Raw genomic sequence first — 15,698 nt, 5'->3', positions numbered from 1 at the left:
GTTGGATGCTCAGTATCTTAAAGGTCCTGGGAAAGTGTCCCAGGATGTAACAACAATGAATGGCAAAGGAGAGATGCATAAGCATATGAAAAAAGACTTAAAAACTAAGAGTATAATTGCATATTGGTGGGGCAGGAACCTAGAAGCTGCAGAGTAGAGTAGAGAGTATTTCGTCACCTCCTAGTCATTCTACCCCTACCCCCAAATCATGGGAGGTGTGACAAGGAGCAGCCTATCCTCCTTTGGTCAGGAAAGGAGATGGAGCCTTAATGATAAGAAGCAGAGGAGAACAAGACTAGGGGCAGAGAGATGAAAGAAAATGTAGTGGTAGGGAGATGTTACCAGTAGACGGAGCTCCAAAAATGGTAAGAGTGGCGTTATCTTCTGGGAACTGGACTAGGATGGTTCTGAATGTTGAGAAGGAGAGTTTTCTGGAGATCAGAGTGGGAAGACATTTGTCCCTATAGCACGGAGTGCTGATAAATGAGACAGCACCCTTTCTTCCTAGAGGAAGAAGGCCAGTGCATTCTTTTGCCAAATATTCCTCATCACACCGATGTGTCTGAATAAAAAAATACCTATGTGCAGCATCTTGGCACTTAGAAAGCTTCTTCACAAACCCCCATTTCTTTGAATCCTCTACTCATGCTATAGTTATTTATGTCATTGTTTTACAGATAAGCCCACTGGGCTCAGAGGGACTCCAGGACCAGCCATGGTCCACGTGGCTCATAAATGCAGAGTTGGGGTTGATCCCGATTTTCCTAATCCAAGTGCAATCTTTCTTTTTCTCCTGCATCTAGAAAGGAGAGTGGCCTGAAAAATACTGGCACAATTGAAGGAAGGTTGAGAAAAATAAGGGAAATTTATCAAACCACCAGATAATTTCAAAATTGCTTCTCAACAAAAGGAAGAGGCAGTTAAGAGATATTTTTCCCTTAAAAAAATTCAGCAGCATAGCACAGGGAGATCGGCTTGGTGCTTTACGATGACCTAGAGAGGTGAGATAGGGAGGATAGGAGGGAGGCTCGAGAGGGAGGGGATATGGGGACATGTGTATGCATATGGCTGATTCGCTTTGTTGTGCAACAGAAACTAACACAGTACTGTGAAGCAATTATACGCCAATGAATATCTATTTTTAAAAAAAGAAGTAAATATGAAAATGATAGCACAACATCTTAGAGGAAAAATTTATTGCCTTGTGAGCCACCCAACATTTTGTTGACTTGTTCATTTCGTGGTGAACCCAGAAAAAGTTGGCCTAAAGATTTTCCATGTGGTGTGGACACTGTAGTTCTGGCTTCTAAAATGACTGTATCATTTTGGAATTTCAAGTGACAGAAAGGCAGGACAAACTCCCAAGCCAAATGGAGCTGAAGTCATTCTTACAAGTTCTTGAATGGGCAAAAGTGCAGTGACTGAGTGGAGTGTGTTTGTTTGTTTGTGTGTGTGTGTGTGTGTGTGTGTGTGTGTGTGTTCCTCAAGGCTATTTAATTGGAGGATGAGAAATCACTATTCTCCCAAATGTGCCCTGGTTACGAAGTCTTTGGAGTAATTGAGCCTGTTCTTGGGCCAACTAAAAGGAAAATCAGATAGATAGACTGGAAATATAACACTCTGTCTTTCTAGAATTTTAACCTAGAAGCTGTGAATACTGAGTAAATGCATGATTTCTTTTAGCCAGATCTTGAGAGGCTATCATTTAGCTAAGAGTTTAAACATTTTCCTAATGTTTTTATTTCCATTTTCTGGGAAAGATATGGAAAAGGAAGGGAGTCAAAGAAGAATTGAGAGAAGAGGGGATTTTACATACAAGTGAGATTTTTTTCCTGTAATTATCGTGAAAAGAAAATTAAACACTGTCAGAGATTAGGGAAACAAATTCCTTCAGCTGAATTTTTTTTGGGGGGGCCTTTCAACAAAATATTTTACCTCAACTCAATTGTTCTGCTGATGTTTATGTGAAGTACTCTGGAGGAATTTTAGATTTCATTTCGGCCAGTAATTTACTGATATGTCGTAAGAGTTAGTTTATTTTAGCTCAACTAGTGCCAAATACTTTCAGCTTAGGAATAAATCAGAGTTAAAGGATGGTGGGGTAGGGGGATTACTCCTTCAGAACAGTTTTAACTTTTTCCTGTGTCAGACTTAGAGGATGTACCTCCAAAGGAGACCAAATGCAGTAAGCACCTGTAAGTAAGCACCTCCATTGTATATTCTTGCCTCCTTTATCAAAGATAAGGTGACCATATGTGCATGGGCTTATGTCTGGGCTTTCTATCCTGTTCCATTGATCTCTGTTTCTGTTTTTGTGCCAGTACCATACTGTCTTGATTACGGTAGCTTTGTAGTATAGTCTGAAGTCAGGGAGCCTGATTCCTCCAGCTCCGTTTTTCTTTCTCAAGATTGCTTTGGCTATTCAGGGTCTTTTGTGTTTCCATACAAATTCTGAAATTTGTTGTTCTAGTTCTGTGAAAAATGCCATTGGTAGTTTGATAGGGATTGCATTGAATCTGTAGATTGCTTTGGGTAGTATAATCATTTTCACAATGTTGAGTCTTCCAAGCCAAGAACATGGTATATCTCTCTATCTGTTTGTATCATCTTTAATTTCTTTCATCAGTGTCGTATAGTTTTCTGCATACAGGTCTTTTGTCTCCTTAGGCAGGTTTATTCCTAGGTATTTTATTCTTTTTTTGCCATGGTAAATGGGAGTGTTTCCTAATTTCTCTTTCAGATTTTGCATAATTAGTGTATTGGAATGCAAGAGATTTCTGTGCATTAATTTTGTATCCTGCTACTTTACCAAATTCATATCATCTGCAAACAGTGACAGTTTTACTTCTTCTGTCCCTATTTGGATTCCTTTTATTTCTTTTTCGTCTCTGATTGCTGTGGCTAAAACTTCCATAACTATGTTGAATGATAGTGGTGAGAGTGGGCACCCTTGTCTTGTTCCTGATCTTAGTGGAAATGGTTTCAGTTTTTCACCATTGAGAACGATGTTGGCTGTGGGTTTGTCATATATGGCTTTTATTATGTTGAGGTAAGTTCCCTCTATGCCTACTTTCTGGAGAGTTTTTATCATAAATGGGTGTTGAATTTTTTCAAAAGCTTTTTCTGCATCTATTGAGATGATCATATGGTTTTGTTTTTTGTTTTTTTAAAATTAATTAATTAATTTATTTTTATTTTTGGCTGTGTTGGGTCTTCGTTTCTGTGCGAGGGCTTTCTCCAGTTGTGGCGAGTGGGGGCCACTCTTCATCGCGATGTGCAGGCCTCTCACTGTCGCGGCCTCTTTTGTTGTGGAGCACAGGCTCCAGACGCGCAGGCTCAGTAGTTGTGGCTCATGGGCCTAGTTGCTCCGCGGCATGTGGGATCTTCCCAGACCAGGGCTCAAACCCGCGTCCCCTGCATTAGCAGGCAGATTCTCAACCACTGCGCCACCAGGGAAGCCCGATCATATGGTTTTTATCCTTCAATTTGTTAATATGGTGTATCACATTGATTGATTTGCGTATATTGAAGAATCCTTGCATCCCTGGGATAAATCCCACTTGATCATGGTGTATGATCCTTTTAATGTGTTGTTGGATTCTGTTTGCTAGTAATTTGTTGAGGATTTTTGCATCTGTGTTCATCAGTGAGATTGGTCTGTAATATTCTTTTTTTGTAGTATCTTTGTCTGGTTTTGGTATCACGGTGATGGTGGCCTCGTAGAATGTGTTTGGGAGTGTTCCTTCCTCTGCAGTTTTTGGAAGAGTTTGAGAAGGATGGTGTTAGCTCTTCTCTAGAAGTTTGATAGAATTCACCTGTGAAGCCATCTGGTCCTGGGCTTTTGTTTGTTGGAAGATTTTTAATCACAGTTTCAATTTCAGTGCTTGTGATCAGTCTGTTCATATTTTCTATTTCTTCCTGGTTCAGTCTTGGAAGGTTATACCTTTCTAAGAATTTGTCCATTTCTTCCAGGTTGTCCATTTTATTGGCATAGACTTGCTTGTAGTAGTCCCTTATGATGCTTTGTATTTCTGTGGTGTCCATTGTAACTTCTCCTTTTTTGTTACTAGTTTTATTGATTTGAGTCCTCTCCCTCTTTTTCTTGATGGGTCTGGCTAAAGGTTTATCAATTTTGTTTATCTCCTCAAAGAACCAGCTTTTAGATTTATTGATCTTTGCTATTGTTTTCTTTGTTTCTATTTCATTTATTTCTGCTCTGATCTTTGATTTCTTTCCTTCTACTAACTTTGGGTTTTGTCCTTCTTTCTCTAGTTCCGTTAGGTGTAAGTTTAGATTGTTTATTTGAGGTGTTTCTTGTTTCTTGAGGTAGGATTGTATTGCTATAAACTTCCCTCTTAGAACTGCTTTTGCTGCATCCCGTAGGTTTTGGATCATCATGTTTTCGTTGTCATTTGCCTCTAGGTATTTTTTGATTTCCTCTTTGATTTCTTCAGTGATCTCTTGGTTATTTAGTAATGTATTGTTTAGCTTCCATGTGTTTGTGTTGTTTATGTTTTTTCCCTGTAATTCTAATCTCATAGCGTTGTGGTTGGAGAAGATGCTTGGTATGATTTCAGTTTTCTGAAATTTACTGAGGCTTGATTTGTGACCCAAGATGTGATCTATCCTGGAGAATGTTCCATGTGCACTTGAGAATAAAGTGTAATCTGCTGTTTTCGGATGGAATGACCTATAAATATCATATCTGTCTGGTCTATTGTGTAATTTAAAGTTTGTGTTTCCTTATTAATTTTCTGTCTGGATGATCTGTCCATTGATGTGAGGTGTTAAGGTCCCCCACTATTACTGTGTTACTGTCGATTTCCTCTTCTATAGCTGTTAGCATTTGCCTTATGTATTGAGGTGCTCCTATGTTGGGTGGATATATATTTATAATTGTTATATCTTCTTCTTGGATTGATCCCTTGGTCATTATGTAGTGTCTTTCCTTGTCTCTTGTAACATTCTTTATTTTAAAGTCTACTTTATCTGATATGAGAATTGCTACTCCAGCTTTCTTGTGATTTCCATTTGCATGGAATATCTTTTTCCATCCCCTCACTTTCAGTCTGTTTGTGTTCCTAGGTCTGAAGTGGGTCTCTTGTAGACAGCATATATATGGGTCTTGTTTTTGTATCCATTCAGTGATCCTGTGTCTTTTGGTTGGAGCATTTAATCCATTCACATTTAAGTTAATTATCAATATGTATGTTCCTATTACCATTTTCTTAATTGTTTTGGCTTTGTGTTTGGAGGTCCTTTTCTTCTCTTGTGTTTCCCGCTTAGAGAAGTTCCTTTAGCATTTGTTGTAGAGCTGGTTTGGTGGAGCTGAATTCTCTTAGCTTTTGCTTGTCTGTAAAGCTGTTGATTTCTCCATCGAATCTGAATGAGATCCTTGCCGGGTAGAGTAATCTTGGTTGTAGGTTCTTCCCGTTTTACTTTAAACATATTGTGCCTCTCCCTTCTGGCTCGTAGAGTTTCTGCTGAGAAATCAGCTGTTAACCTTATGGGAGTTCCCTTGTATGTTATTTGTCGTTTTTCCCTTGTTGCTTTTAATAATTTGTCTTTGTCTTTGATTCATGTCAATTTGATTACTGTGTGTCTCAGCGTGTTTCTCCTTGGGTTTTTCCTGCCTGGGACTCTCTGCACTTCCTGGACTTGGGTGGCTATTTCCTTTCTCATGTTAGGGAAGTTTTCGACTATAATCTCTTCAGTGTTTTCTCAGGTCCTTTCTCTCTCTCTTCTCCTTCTGGAACCCCTATAATGTGAATGTTGGTGCATTTAATGTTGTCCCAGAGGTCTCTTAGGCTGCCTTCACTTCTTTTCATTCTTTTTTCTTTATTCTGTTCCGTGGCAGTGAACTCCACCATTCTGTCTTCCAGGTCACTTATCCGTCTTTCTGCCTCAGTTATTCTGCTATTGATTCCTTCTAGTGTGGTTTTCATTTCAGTTATTGTATTGTTCATCTCTGTTTGTTTGTTCTTTAATTCTTCTAGGTGTTTGTTCTTTAATTCCTCTAGGTCTTTGTTAAACATTTTTTGCATCTTCTTGATCTTTGCCTCCATTCTTTTTCCAAGGTCCTGGATCATCTTCACTATCATTAATCTGAATTCTTTTTCTGGAAGGTTGCCTATCTCCACTTCGTTTGGTTGTTTTTCTGTGGTTTTATCTTGTTCCTTCATCTGGCATATAGTCCTCTGCCTTTTCATTTTGTCTGTCTCTCTGTGAATGTGGGTTTTGTTCCACAGGCTGCAGGTTTGTAGTTCTTCTTGCTTCTGCTATCTGTCTTCTGGTAGATGAGGCTATTTAAGAGGCTTGTGCAAGCTTCCTGATGGGAGGGACTGGTGGTGGGTAGAGCAGGGTGTTGCTGTGGTGGGCAGAGCTCAGTAAAACTTTTAATCTGCTTGTCTGCTGATGGGTGGGGCTGAGTTCCCTCCCTTTTGGTTCTTTGGCCTGAGGCAACCCAGCACTGGAGCCTGCAGGCTCTTTGACGGGCCTAGTGGCGGACTCCGGGAGGGCTCACGCCAAGGAGTACTTCCCAGAACTTCTGCTGCCCGTGTCCTTGTCCCCGTGGTGAGACGCATCCACACCCCACCTCTGCAGGAGACCCTCCAAGACTAGCAGGTAGGTCTGGTTCAGTCTCCTACAGGGTCACTGCTCCCTCCCGCTGAGTCCTGATGCACACACTACTTTGTGTGTGCCCTCCAAGAAGGGAGCCTCTGTTTCCCCCAGTCCTGTTGAAGTCCTGCAATCAAATCCCACTAGCCTTCAACGTCTGATTCTCTGGAAATTCCTCTTCCCATTGCTAGACCCCCAGGTTGGGAAGCCCGACATGCGGCTCAGAACCTTCACTCCAGTGGGTGGACTTCTGTAGTATAATTGTTCTCCAGTTATGTGAGTCACCCACCCAGCAGTTATGGGATTTGATTTTATTGTGATTGCGCCCCTCCTACCGTCTCACTGCGGCTTCTCCTTTGTCTGTGCATGTGGGGGTACCTTTTTTGGTGAGTTCCGGTGTCTTCCTGTCAACGATTGTTCAGCAGTTAGTTGTGATTCTGGTGTTCTCACAAGAGGGAGTGAACGCACGTCCTTCTACTCCACCATCTGGAACCAATCCTCACTGTCTGCTTTTTTGTATTTTGAAAATGTAAGTTGAAAAGCGGTTTTAGAAGAGATGGGAGAGAAACCCATCCACAAAATAGCATCACATAAAAGGTTTCAGTAGCATGCGTTCAGAGTCAAGATATTCTTAAGCAAGCTGCCTTAAGCCAGAAGGAGAGGTATTAGCTCACATAACCAAACATCCATAGACGGAGCATGTTCAGGGTGGTTGATTGTGTGACTTAATGATATCAACAAGGATCCAGGTTCTGGACACCACTTGCCTGGGTCATCTTTATGATTAGTTTAACTACAGATAAGATGACAGCTCAGGTTCCAGGCATTGCCTATGGACACAGTACTTTCTAGGGAAAGAGGAGAGAGAGTCTCTCCTCTTGCCCTCTCGGGAGAATTAGGTAAACCTTTCTCAGAAGCCCCTCCCTGACTTCTCATGTCTCATTGGCCAGAATAAGGTGACATACCCATTCTCTGTCCAATCACTGGTGGGAAGCCTCCTTTATTACCCCTAGATCAATCAGATCCACGAGTGGAGCTGAAAATAGGATCAGACTCCCTAGCATGAAACACATGATTGCACTCGAATAAGGTATGTTTGAATGAAATAGGAATCCGTTAGCAAGGAGGCAAGGAAATGTATGTTGTACAGTCAACCAACAGTTCCTGCTTATAGACCATCCTAATATTTTAGAATATATGGCATAGAAATGTTATAAATCTCAGTGGAAAAATAGGTAGCTTGATGGTCACCCCAGGATACTTTGAAAAGTAAATTCACTAATAGTATCAAGTTTCAATCAATCATATCATGTCAAGTAAATCCTGAATTCGTAATTTGACTAACCATGCCTCTCACATTCAGTGGCAAATAATGGATTGGGAGATTTACGTTCATATTCAACTAGCCAAGTTTAGGAGGATGGAATGAACAAACCCCCACCCCAAATCTTATATCTCTGAATGAAAACATGGAATCTTCACACTCTCTTCATCTCCTCTCAACTTCTAGGATGATTGAAAATTAGTCAAAATTCAGGGTACTGATTCTCAGTTGGTCGTGAGGTTGGCCAGGACTATGGCCATCAGAATCTCTTGGGGGAGCTTTTTTGCATATCTCCTTTACCTTTCTTCCCATCCCTTTTTTCATACGTCCCTGTTCCTCTCTCTGATGGTGAGAGTAAATTTTGGTGAAATGTTTCTATTTTCCTAATATTCTAGGTTTTTCCAATTTTTTTTCCACATGAAGTAGCAAAAAAATAAATCTTAAAATAGTAAAAGTCCTCAGGTTGTGTAATAAATATTTATTGAACACTTACTATGTGCCACACATGGTACCAGGTCATTCAGTAATCACTTAATCCATACAGACATTTTCCTTTGGGAATCTCGTCCCTGGGTTATAACGCAGACACTCCAGATGATTTGAGGGAACTGCCAGAGGTTCCCCTGATAGTAAGTGGAAGAGCTGCGACTCAAAACCACAGCTCTCTATGTCCAAAGGCAGCTCTCTTCCCAATAAATGATATGTTATTCTGAGAGAGATGTTTTAAGCTTGTGGAAAATGAAGCATAGCATATCCAAAGTTGTGGTTTGAGAGACCAAGAGCAAGCTAGTAGTGGACCCGTAGTAGGCCAGTGAGAGAAGAGCAGAATCCCAGCCCTGCGTTTGTTATTGATGAATGATGAGACCTTGGGTAAAATAGCTAACATCTCTAGGCCTCTCTTCCACAGAAAGGTTCTACTAGATCAAGGGTTAGCAAACCATGGCCCTTGGTCCAAATCTGGCCTATCACTTGTTTTTGTAAATAAAGTTTTATTGGAACACAGCCATGCCCACTTGTTTACATATTATCTATGGCTGCTTTCACCATGCAACAGCAGAGTAGTTGTGACAGATACCATATGGCCAGCAAAGCCTCAAATATTTCCTGGCTGGCCCTTGACACAAAACGTTTGCCGACCTCTGTACTTGATCAGTGATCCTCAACATCAGCGATGCCTTAGAACATTTAAAAATAACTCATGCCTGAATCCCACTCCCAGAAATTTGTATTTAATTGCTCTGGGATGGGTCCCAGTCATTGCTACGCTTAAAAGTAATCATTCCATTAAATCTAACGTATAGCCAGAAATTCTCCAAGTGTAACATTCTTTGAGTCCATGAAGACGTACATGTTTAGAGTGAGTTCTTTCTTAAACTGGTAAATGGGCAAATCAGACTTTGAATAATTTGAATTCAGATCTTCAGAACTTGGGCTTTTTACCACGACTTACTAGCTAATGAGTAACTTCTCTGAGCCTCTGTCTCTTCATCTACAAGATGGGGATAATAAATTTTTTCCAGCCTGCCTTAATGATCAAATTGGAATGGAGTATCCAAATGTATCTGGACAACTGTGAAGTGTTAAATAAATGTAAATACTCATATTCTTGGAACCATTTTCTGGGATCACTGGAAGAGACTTTAAAAATCTGGATATTAAGATTTTTTTATTCTGAGCTCTGGTAGGAAAATTTGGCTTAAATATGTATTATCCGAATTTCATTCTATCTCATGTTTTCAAGTCTCCAGATAGATGAACAGCATATACCTCTTCTTTCTACAGTATTTGCAGTGTTCTTACGTGAGCACTTCGGTGTGTCCTCTGTCGTCTTCATTTATCCCACCTTGTTACAGATCTTGGGGTCTTTTTAATCATTCTCCAACCATTAGCTCCCTGAGCCTTCTTTCTGGCTGTGTGCCTCTGCATGCATGCCAGTGACTGTTAAAGCTTTCCAAGTTTTTGGACATTTTTTTCCATTTTCTCTTTAATGAAGTGCCTGGACCTGTCTCCATTTTTCCAAGTGTGATCTCATCAGCATCTTCTCGAGAGGGAGGGTTATCTCTTCACAATCGCAGAGTGAAGCCTGTGAGTGTGGCCTAAACAATGATGTGGCCATTGGCATTGCTACTCTTTGGTCTTTCTTTTATTATTCTTATTATGGATTCATTTATTATTACTTGGTGTCATTATTTTTCTAGACATACAAATTTTCACTCTACTGTTTCTGGATGTTTTTTAACATTGATTTTTTTTCCTGTTTGTTTTCTACTTTTAACTATTATTTTCCTGATACTAATTGTGATCTACACATTATATCAGTAGTTAGTAAACTACAGGCCAAATCCAACAGCTGCCTATTTTTGCATATAAAGTTTTATTGATGCACAGCCACACCTGTTTGTTTACGTGTTGTGTGTGGTGGCTTTCGTGCTGCAATGACAGAGTTGAGTAGTTGAGGCAGAGGCGGTATATCCTACAAAGCCTAAAATATTTGCCCTTTACAGAAAAGTTTGCTGATCCCTGCATTAAATGAATACACTGATTTGGACTTTTACCCCATAGTTTGGGAAGGGAGTTAACCATGATATAGTTACATACCTCTTTCATTTTGTACATTTTATAATAAAATCAGTTTAGAGTATATTGTCTTTCACGCATTGCTTGGTTTATCACCACCATGTGTCATGCGTGGCTCTGAGCTCCTGGGATGAAGAGGGAAGCAAGATACACAGGCCTCTTCTCTTAAGAGTTTATGTGCTGGTGTGAGGACACTGACAAACAAGAAAGCAAAGATAGGCACTAAGATCCCTTCAGACGGTAAGCAAGGTGAAGGAAGTAAGACCTAGTAATGTGTTCAAAAGTCATGTGCAGACTGGTTCTGCAGTGGTCAGGAGAGTGCTTCCCGAGAATTTAGCACGAAAGCTGAATGAATGAAGAGGCAAGTATGTGAAAATCAGGGGAAAGAGGTTTCCAGGCAGAGGGAACAGCAGGAGCTTAGACACCCCCCCCCTCCCCCCAGTGCTTCAAGCTGAGTTGAGGGAAAGGAAGGGAGGTACGAGCTGAGATCTTATAGAGCCATAGGTGTCAGAGTACAGGAGTCTAGACTTTATGCTAAATGCAACGGAAACCCTTGGGAGGATGGCAAGCATGCGAGAGACATGCTTTGATTTACGTTCCTGAGGGACCACTCTAACTTTTCTCTGAAGAATGGATTACAGGGAGTCAGGAGGGAAGGCAGGCATCCTAGTTATAAGCTCTTAATACAATACTATCTTCAATTACAGAGGAAACTTAGTCAAACTTAATGGAGCCCAGACCTCCACTTGGGATGGGAGATCCAGTTTAACAAACTGGGAGGCAAAGATGAATAAGCTACCATCCAATCTCAATTGCAGTGTTCAGCCAAAGAGAAAACACATATATGTGGTCCATTCTGCTAAGGAGAACCTACTTACTGGTCATTATTCTCTCTTTGCCTTGGCCAACAGGAAGCTCAGAGTTACATCTGTTATTTTCATCAAATGTATGAGTGTACATCTTTCTACATCCTTTCATGACCTCAGCTTCCTATTTTTATTCGGAATTTATGTACTTACTTAAGAACTGTCTCAAATTCTGCTTTGGAAGAATTCACCAAGATATAAAGTAATGATGGAGTCTGTAATTTCTAGGGTCTACCGAAACTTCTGAAAGTTGTTTTCCCTTTGTTCCCTTAGTTTCTCTTTGTTTTCCTTCGTGTATTCATTTACACTGGCTGTGGAAAGAGGCCCTTAGAAGAGTTTATTATATAGGTGAAGAACTGACAGTTATAATTAGCACCAAAGCACTGAAACAATTGTTCCTAATTATTCAGGGAGGCCATGGACCCTTCTCATCACTGTTGAACTCAGTACACTTTGCAAAATTAACTCCCTCTTATATATAAATATAAATATAAAAAAGAAGTTCTAATTAGTTCCTTAGTGGAAAAGAACCCTGGCTGGGACAGATTTCTGCACTACTGTTACTGCTCTGAGCTACATAATTAAGAGAAGAATTCAGTGGGAAATGGCATGTTTAAACAACACTTTCTTTGATTGGTTAATGGAATGCCGGGCTTATGTAAGGGATACTTCTTTCTCAATAGAAGCACCGTTCTGTTTGAAGTGCGGTCAGCTGTTAGATGCTAAATGCAAGGCTGAAATGCAAGATGTCTTTCTGTTGGATTTACAGTCTCAGGCTACACCAGAGAGGGGAAGAGTAAACAGTTCTCTGTAAACTGGAGTCTGCGATCAGACATGCTGAACCAGCCACAGCAGCGCTATTCATCAATATATGTGGCATAACAAAGATGGCAGGTGCTTGCACAAGATTGCACTCTGAGGCAGAATTTATTTCTTAAGACTCTCTGTTTTCAGAGCCCAGAATAGTGCTTGGCATGGTAGCAGCGCTGAAGGGTTATTTGTTGAATCAGTAAGTGAATGAATTATTCTCTAAGGGTGGAGGATATGTACCTAGATAACCAGGGTATAGGCTAGGATCTGATGACTACCTTACGGGAGTTAAAAGCATCAACCTAGGGTAGCAGAGAAGACTTGCAGAGTGGAGGGAAGGGTGGCCTGTGAGCGGGAGCTTGAAGGCTGGGCAGGGTTTGGCAGCTTGGGGATACTGGGAAGAGGCAGCCTATGCTGGGAGAAAAGCATAGACAAACACAGTGTATGCACCCACCATACGCTGTACGTTCTACTTGGCAAGATCCACAAATCCCAACAATTAATTAGGGAATATCAGAGCCCTTTCATGGTAACATACCACTTTTCACATGCCCTTAGGTATTAACCAAAAAAAGTATCTCGTCCTTTTTTCATAGTGTAAATTAACTAGTTTTAAGTAGAATGTATTTAATTTTGATCCGTAGTTATTTATTTTATGATTTTTAAGGGCTAATAACTTTATTAATGATACATAAAGACAAATTCTGTCTTTTCCTGCTTAATAAGTTCCTATTTAGCAGTCTTTAAAAAAATTTGTTTAATTGTGTTTTTAAAACTGTCAAAGGTCCATGAGGAGAAAGCAAGGTTGGGGGAAGTGTGATTTGTTGACAAATAAATTACTAGCTGTGGGACGCTGAGCTAATTGTTTACCATCCACAGTGACCTCATCTCCACACATAGGCTGTCACAAGCATTAAATAATATATTGGAAGACATTTTAGCAGTTATAAAGGGCCATAAAAATGCAATACTGGATGGGAGTTTGAAAATATCTCTCTACAAGTTTGGAACCTACTGCACAGTGTAAGTGAAAGGGAAGGAAGTCCAGAACTAATGGTAGAAATTTGGAGAAGATCCAATGAATGTGAGTGTCCTTTCAGGAACAGTATGGATCAAATTCAGTGGCTAATTAAATGAACAAAGTTCACAGGAGGAGGAGGAGGACATGAAAATGGCTAAAGTCTTGAACATATATGATTAGGCAGATGATATTAGTACATGCAAACACACATCTGTGAATGCACACATACATACAGATATATTTGTGTCTGTGTGTGTGTGTGTGTGTGTGTGTGTGTGTGTGAATATTTTAAGGTGAGAATGGAAAAGATTCCAGAGACTGTTCTTCATCTAATCATGCAGCAAGACAAATCTTGTTCTTTGGTAGTTTTGCGAAAGTGTTGAGGGAAACAGTGTGGTTGAACTTGACACCTCCAGGGAAATGGCCACCATCCCTCAAGTGCCTTTTAGACAGTTGCACAAGACAGAAGGTGTGACTGAGGATGATTTTCTTAGCCGTGAGTGTCATGCAACTCTGGAGCAGAGTACTAAGGATGCCTTGAAGCCTCTTTTACTGGAGTTTTTAAACACGAGAGAGCTGATCGTTCACCCAATGTAGGTCACTTTGGACTGGGGACAAACAACTGCCTGGAGGTCCTCTCTGATCCCTCTGTCTACTGGTCCCCGTGATCATCTGTGAAAACGGGTATTGAAATTGCAGAGAGGAGGGGAGAAACGTGAAAGCCAGGCAGAATGCCCAAATTTGGTGATCACTGAGTCACGCTGCAGATATTCACTGAGTGTACAAATGTGCCAGGACAACAGCTGAGGACAGCCTGGCCCTGCTCTCGAGGTAATCATCATGTAGTGGGGGACAAAAGGACGAAAGCGATTGCTGCTACTTGTAATTCATAGACCCTAAATGACACAGTTCAATTTCTCTCTATTTTCTGCTTTGCCTCACGTGTCTCATCATCCCTGAAATCATTGCTATCACTCCTAGATGTGTGACAACGTGACTGTGTCACAGGGGAGTACATTATCAGGGCTGAAATAGTCAACCACTTGTGTGGTGGGTTCTGACATGTGCCAATAGTGCCACTTATTTAAAAATAGCTTCCCAGCAGCCATCTAGGAGGCCTGCATGTCCTATTTGAGACTCATGCCCTGGGATATAGTATTAGAGCTTGAGAAGTTCCCTTTAGCTGGTAGCGTTGGTAGTAGTTCCCAAAATGAGTTCTGTGGAATATTCTTCCTGTAGGACACTCAGGAGAAAAGGAAGAGTTCCATATTTAAACAGACTACAAGATAGCCTGTACTCCGCTGACCCATCGCAATGAATATTTACAATGAACGTTAACATGGAAAGCTCTGGGCATAAAAGGTTTTGAGAAGTTTTCACTCCCCACTCTTTTGCCGTGGGACGCGTCTTTCCATGGGGCTCTTGTCAACAGCCGGTAAGGCTCATACTTTGGGAAGTGCTGGTTCATCAGAATGGGTGGCATCTGCAAAAAGCAGATATTTAAGCCTCAAGTGAATGGAACAGCAGACAAGCAAATTAGAATGGAAGAGGGGGAGGAGGAGATTCTGGACCCTGCATTCTCCCGGCAGCCTTCCGCCTGCAGTCTGAGCCTTGTCTACACTGCTGGGGGGAATAGTGACCTGCAGAAATGGAGTGAAGTCCCATTCTGAGCTGCATTTTTGCTCAAGGCATTTTCAAGAGACAAGGGTGAAGGATTCCAACTGTAAACATATATACATGTGGGTGTAAGAGACATAAACAGAAAAGAGCACTTATGGGTAACAGAAGTGCCAGCTGGGACTTTAGAACTGGGCGGTTTGTGTTTGCACAGTTTTTTGTTGTTTTTTTTTTCAGCCCAGACTAGTTCTTAGAGTACATAATCCATATGGTGTGTTTAAAATAGACCACATAGTTTGAAAATGGAGCTCCTGAGAAATTCACAGATAAAAATCTGAACTGTTAGTCTCATATGTATAAAGCTGGAATCACCTTGTAAAGATAATTCGGGATGAAATATTTCCATTTCCATTTGAATGCAGAATTAATTGGTTTTCATTGCAAAAACTCCAGCCAGAGCCTCCTATTAAAGTCATATGCCTGACTCCAGGCATTTTTGAAGTGTCTGTTACAACGCTTCAGTATTTAGCTGGCAGGAAAAGATGTAAAGAGAAGATAGGTAAAGAGAAGATCTAGAATGAAATATTCTAATAATTTGTTCTACTGGGGAACAGGGAAAGGTGACCTGTAGAATTTTAAGTGTGGATGGTGCTTAACTACTCGGATTTATGATAAAAATCCCAAATCACTTTCAACTCTATCTTTGCTTAACTTTAATTTATTCCTGAAAACGATTAAATGGAAAAAAAAAAAAGCTTTTGTTAATTAGATACTACATAAATTAAATAGGTAAATACATAAATAGATTTTATATGTAAAATATAATGTTTTGAAGGTTTGTTGTCATTTCTTTTTCTGACCCATT

The 15,698-nt window shown here is 40.5% G+C and overlaps 1 protein-coding gene across 2 annotated transcripts in view; it reads left to right on the top strand.

Annotated features, from left to right (window-relative positions):
• The window catches only part of MID1 (midline 1), a 615,186-nt gene that overhangs the window by 128,154 nt on the left and 471,334 nt on the right, over positions 1–15,698 (top strand). The gene's annotated exons all lie outside the window — the stretch shown is intronic.

This window comes from Eschrichtius robustus, chromosome X (assembly GCF_028021215.1).
Source record: "Eschrichtius robustus isolate mEscRob2 chromosome X, mEscRob2.pri, whole genome shotgun sequence".
NCBI lineage: Eukaryota > Metazoa > Chordata > Mammalia > Artiodactyla > Eschrichtiidae > Eschrichtius > Eschrichtius robustus.
Note: the sequence above shows the minus strand (reverse complement) of the source record. Positions and strands in the feature narration are given on the sequence as shown.